Raw genomic sequence first — 6,731 nt, forward strand, 5'->3', positions numbered from 1 at the left:
TATTCATTCTTCATCGTTCATTCTACAATGCTCCTTGATCCATGTTCATTCTTCATCGTTCATTCATTATTGATCATTGATTCTTATTGATTTTTCATCGTTCATTCTACAATGCTCATTGATCCTTGTTCATTCTTCATCGTTCATTCTTCAATGATCATTGGTCCTTGTTCATTCTTCATCGTTCGTTCTACAATGCTCAATGATCCTTGTTCATTCTTCATCGTTCATTCATTATTGATCATTGATCCTTGTTCATTCTTCATCGTTCATTCTACAATGCTCAATGATCCTTGTTCATTCTTCATCGTTCATTCTACAATGCTCATTGATCCTTGTTCATCCTTCATCGTTCATTCTACAATGCTCATTGATCCTTGTTCATTCTTCATTGTTCGTTGTTCATTAATAATTGATCCTTGTTCATTCTTTATTGTTCATTCTTCAATGATCATTGAACCTTGTTCATTCTTCGTCGTTCATTCTTCAATGATCATCCTTGTTCATTCTTCATCGTTCATTCTTCAATGATCATTGATCCTTGTTCATTCTTCATCTTTTATTTATTATTGATCATTGCTCCTTGTTCATTCTTCATCGTTCATTCTACAATGCTCAATTATCCTTGTTCATTCTTCATCGTTCATTGTTCATTGATAATTGATCCTTGTTCATTCTTTATCGTTCATTCTTCAATGATCATTGAACCTTGTTCATTCTTCGTCGTTCATTCTTCAATGATCATTGAACCTTGTTCATTCTTCATCATTCATTCTTCAATGATCATTGATCCTTGTTCATTCTTCATCATTCATTCATTATTGATTATTGCTCCTTGTTCATTCTTCATCATTCATTCTACAATGCTCATTGATCCTTGTTTATTCTTCATCGTTCATTCTTTATTGATCATTGATCCTTGTTCTTTCTTCACGTTCATTCTTCAATGATCATTGATCCTTATTCATTCTTCATCGTTCATTCTTCAATGATCATTGATCCTTGTTCTTTCTTCATCTTTCATTCTTCATTGATCATTGATCCTTGTTCCTTCTTCATCGTTCATTCTTCAAAGATGATTGATTCTTTTTCATTCGTCATTGTTCATTCATTATTGATCATTGATCCGTGTTCATTCTTCATCGTTCATTCTTCAATGATCATTGATCCTTGTTCATTCTTCATCGTTCATTGTTCATTGATAATTGATCCTTGTTCATTCTTAATCGTTCATTCTTCAATGATCATTGAACCTTGTTCATTCTTCGTCGTTCATTCTTCAATGATCATTGATCCTTGTTCATTCTTCATCATTCATTCATTATTGATCATTGCTCCTTGTTCATTCTTCATCGTTCATTCTACAATGCTCATTGATCCTTGTTCATTCTTCATCGTTCATTCTACAATGCTCATTGATCCTTGTTCATTCATTATTGATCATTGATCCTTGTTCATTCTTCATCGTTCATTCTACAATAATCAATGCTCCTTATTCATTCTTCATCGTTCATTCTACAATGCTCATTGATCCATGTTCATTCTTGATCGTTCATTCATTATTGATCATTGATTCTTATTCATTTTTCATCGTTCATTCTACAATGCTCATTGATCCTTGTTCATTCTTCATCGTTCATTCTTCAATGATCATTGGTCCTTGTTCATTCTTCATCCTTCGTTCTACAATGCTCAATGACCCTTGTTCATTCTTCATCGTTCATTCATTATTGATCATTGATCCTTGTTCAATCTTCATCGTTCATTCTACAATGCTCATTGATCCTTGTTCATTCTTCATCGTTCATTCTACAATGCTCATTGATCCTTGTTCATTCTTCATTGTTCATTGTTCATTAATAATTGATCCTTGTTCATTCTTTATTGTTCATTCTTCAATGATCATTGAACCTTGTTCATTCTTCGTCGTTCATTATTCAATGATCATCCTTGTTCATTCTTCATCGTTCATTCTTCAATGATCATTGATCCTTGTTCATTCTTCATCTTTTATTCATTATTGATCATTGCTCCTTGTTCATTCTTCATCGTTCATTCTACAATGCTCATTAATCCTTGTTCATTCTTCATCGTTCATTGTTAATTGATAATTGATCCTTGTTCATTCTTTATCGTTCATTCTTCAATGATTATTGAACCTTGTTCATTCTTCGTCGTTCATTCTTCAATGATCATTGAACCTTGTTCATTCTTCATCGTTCATTCTTCAATGATCATTGATCCTTGTTCATTCTTCATCATTCATTCATTATTGATTATTTCTCCTTGTTCATTCTTCATCATTCATTCTATAATGCTCATCGATCCTTGTTTATTCTTCATCGTTCATTATTTATTGATCATTGATCCTTGTTCTTTCTTCATCGTACATTCTTCAATGATCATTGATTCTTATTCATTCTTCATCGTTCATTCTTCAATGATCATTGATCCTTGTTCTTTCTTCATCGTTCTTTCTTCATTGATCATTGATCCTTGTTCCTTCTTTATCGTTCATTCTTCAAAGATGATTGATCCTTGTTCATTCGTCATTGTTCATTCATTATTGATCATTGATCCTTGTTCATTCTTCATCGTTCATTCTACAATGATCATTGCTCCTTGTTCATTCTTCATCGTTCATTCTACAACGCTCATTGATCCTTGTTCATTCTTCATCGTTCATTCTTAAATGATCATTGATCCTTGTTCATTCTTCATTCTTCATTGTTCATTGATCAATGATCCTTGTTCATTCTTCATCGTTCATTCTTCAATGATCATTGATCCTTGTTCATTCTTCATCGTTCATTGTTCATTGATAATTGATCCTTGTTCATTCTTAATCGTTCATTCTTCAATGAACATTGAACCTTGTTCATTCTTCGTCGTTCATTCTTTAATGATCATTGATCCTTGTTCATTCTTCATCGTTCATTCTTCAATAATAATTGATCCTTGTTCATTCTACATCGTTCATTCTACAATGCTCAATGATCCTTGTTCATTCTTCATCGTTCATTCATTATTGATCATTGATCCTTGTTCATTCTTCATCTTTCATTCTACAATGCTCATTGATCCTTGTTCATTCTTCATTGTTCATTGTTCATTGATAATTGATCCTTGTTCATTCTTTATTGTTCGTTCTTCAATGATCATTGAACCTTGTTCATTCTTCGTCGTTCATTCTTCAATGATCATCCTTGTTCATTCTTCATCGTTCATTCTTCAATGATCATTGATCCTTGTTTATTCTTCATCGTTCATTCATCAATGATCATTGATCCTTGTTCATTCTTCATCGTTCATTCTACAATTATCATTGCTCCTTGTTCATTCTTCATCGTTCATTCTACAATGCTCATTGATCCTTGTTCATTCTTCATCGTTCATTCTTAAATGATCATTGATGCTTGTTCATTCTTCATTGTTCATTGTTCATTGATCAATCATCCTTGTTCATTCTTCATCGTTCATTCTTCAATGATCATTGATCCTTGTTCATTCTTCATCGTTCATTGTTCATTGATAATTGATCCTTGTTCATTCTTAATCGTTCATTCTTCAATGATCTTTGAACCTTGTTCATTCTTCGTCGTTCATTCTTCAATGATCATTGATCCTTGTTCATTCTTCATCGTTCATTCTTCAATAATCATTGATCCTTGTTCATTCTACATCGTTCATTCTACAATGCTCAATGATCCTTGTTCATTCTTCATCGTTCATTCATTATTGATCATTGATCCTTGTTCATTCTTCATCGTTCATTCTACAATGCTCATTGATCCTTGTTCATTCTTCATTGTTCATTGTTCATTGATAATTGATCCTTGTTCATTCTTTATTTTTCAATCTTCAATGATCATTGAACCTTGTTCATTCTTCGTCGTTCATTATTCAATGATCATTGATCCTTGTTCATTCTTCATCATTCATTCATTATTGATCATTGCTCCTTGTTCATTCTTCATCGTTCATTCTACAATGCTCATTGATCCTTGTTCATTCATTATTGATCATTGATCCTTGTTCATTCTTCATCGTTCATTCTACAATAATCATTGCTCCTTATTCATTCTTCATCGTTCATTCTACAATGCTCATTGATCCATGTTCATTCTTCATCGTTCATTCATTATTGATCATTGATCCTTGTTCTTTCTTCATCGTTCATTCTTCAACGATCATTGATCCTTATTCATTCTTCATCGTTCATTCTTCAATGATCATTGATCCTTGTTCTTTCTTCATCTTTGATTCTTCATTGATCATTGATCCTTGTTCCTTCTTCATCGTTCATTCTTCAAAGATGATTGATCCTTGTTCATTCTTCATTGTTCATTGTTCATTGATCAATGATCCTTGTTCATTCTTCATCGTTCATTCTTCAATGATCATTGATCCTTGTTCATTGTTCATTGTTCATTGTTCATTGATCAATGATCCTTGTTCATTCTTCATCGTTCATTCTTCAAAGATGATTGATCCTTGTTCATTCGTCATTGTTCATTCATTATTGATCATTGATCCTTGTTCAATCTTCATCGTTCATTCTACAATGCTCATTGATCCTTGTTCATTCTTCATCGTTCATTCTACAATGCTCATTGATCCTTGTTCATTCTTCATTGTTCATTGTTCATTAATAATTGATCCTTGTTCATTCTTTATTGTTCATTCTTCAATGATCATTGAACCTTGTTCATTCTTCGTCGTTCATTATTCAATGATCATTGATCCTTGTTCATTCTTCATCGTTCATTCTTCAATGATCATTGATCCTTGTTCATTCTTCATCTTTTATTCATTATTGATCATTGCTCCTTGTTCATTCTTCATCGTTCATTCTACAATGCTCATTAATCCTTGTTCATTCTTCATCGTTCATTGTTAATTGATAATTGATCCTTGTTCATTCTTTATCGTTCATTCTTCAATGATTATTGAACCTTGTTCATTCTTCGTCGTTCATTCTTCAATGATCATTGAACCTTGTTCATTCTTCATCGTTCATTCTTCAATGATCATTGATCCTTGTTCATTCTTCATCATTCATTCATTATTGATTATTTCTCCTTGTTCATTCTTCATCATTCATTCTATAATGCTCATTGATCCTTGTTTATTCTTCATCGTTCATTATTTATTGATCATTGATCCTTGTTCTTTCTTCATCGTACATTCTTCAATGATCATTGATTCTTATTCATTCTTCATCGTTCATTCTTCAATGATCATTGATCCTTGTTCTTTCTTCATCGTTCTTTCTTCATTGATCATTGATCCTTGTTCCTTCTTTATCGTTCATTCTTCAAAGATGATTGATCCTTGTTCATTCGTCATTGTTCATTCATTATTGATCATTGATCCTTGTTCATTCTTCATCGTTCATTCTACAATGATCATTGCTCCTTGTTCATTCTTCATCGTTCATTCTACAACGCTCATTGATCCTTGTTCATTCTTCATCGTTCATTCTTAAATGATCATTGATCCTTGTTCATTCTTCATTGTTCATTGTTCATTGATCAATGATCCTTGTTCATTCTTCATCGTTCATTCTTCAATGATCATTGATCCTTGTTCATTCTTCATCGTTCATTGTTCATTGATAATTGATCCTTGTTCATTCTTAATCGTTCATTCTTCAATGAACATTGAACCTTGTTCATTCTTCGTCGTTCATTCTTTAATGATCATTGATCCTTGTTCATTCTTCATCGTTCATTCTTCAATAATAATTGATCCTTGTTCATTCTACATCGTTCATTCTACAATGCTCAATGATCCTTGTTCATTCTTCATCGTTCATTCATTATTGATCATTGATCCTTGTTCATTCTTCATCTTTCATTCTACAATGCTCATTGATCCTTGTTCATTCTTCATTGTTCATTGTTCATTGATAATTGATCCTTGTTCATTCTTTATTGTTCGTTCTTCAATGATCATTGAACCTTGTTCATTCTTCGTCGTTCATTCTTCAATGATCATCCTTGTTCATTCTTCATCGTTCATTCTTCAATGATCATTGATCCTTGTTTATTCTTCATCGTTCATTCATTATTGATCATTGATCCTTGTTCATTCTTCATCGTTCATTCTACAATTATCATTGCTCCTTGTTCATTCTTCATCGTTCATTCTACAATGCTCATTGATCCTTGTTCATTCTTCATCGTTCATTATTTATTGATCATTGATCCTTGTTCTTTCTTCATCGTACATTCTTCAATGATCATTGATTCTTATTCATTCTTCATCGTTCATTCTTCAATGATCATTGATCCTTGTTCTTTCTTCATCGTTCTTTCTTCATTGATCATTGATCCTTGTTCCTTCTTTATCGTTCATTCTTCAAAGATGATTGATCCTTGTTCATTCGTCATTGTTCATTCATTATTGATCATTGATCCTTGTTCATTCTTCATCGTTCATTCTACAATGATCATTGCTCCTTGTTCATTCTTCATCGTTCATTCTACAACGCTCATTGATCCTTGTTCATTCTTCATCGTTCATTCTTAAATGATCATTGATCCTTGTTCATTCTTCATTGTTCATTGTTCATTGATCAATGATCCTTGTTCATTCTTCATCGTTCATTCTTCAATGATCATTGATCCTTGTTCATTTTTCATCGTTCATTGTTCATTGATAATTGATCCTTGTTCATTCTTAATCGTTCATTCTTCAATGAACATTGAACCTTGTTCATTCTTCGT

This window comes from Amaranthus tricolor, chromosome 16 (assembly GCF_026212465.1).
Source record: "Amaranthus tricolor cultivar Red isolate AtriRed21 chromosome 16, ASM2621246v1, whole genome shotgun sequence".
In the NCBI taxonomy this organism is placed as follows: domain Eukaryota; kingdom Viridiplantae; phylum Streptophyta; class Magnoliopsida; order Caryophyllales; family Amaranthaceae; genus Amaranthus; species Amaranthus tricolor.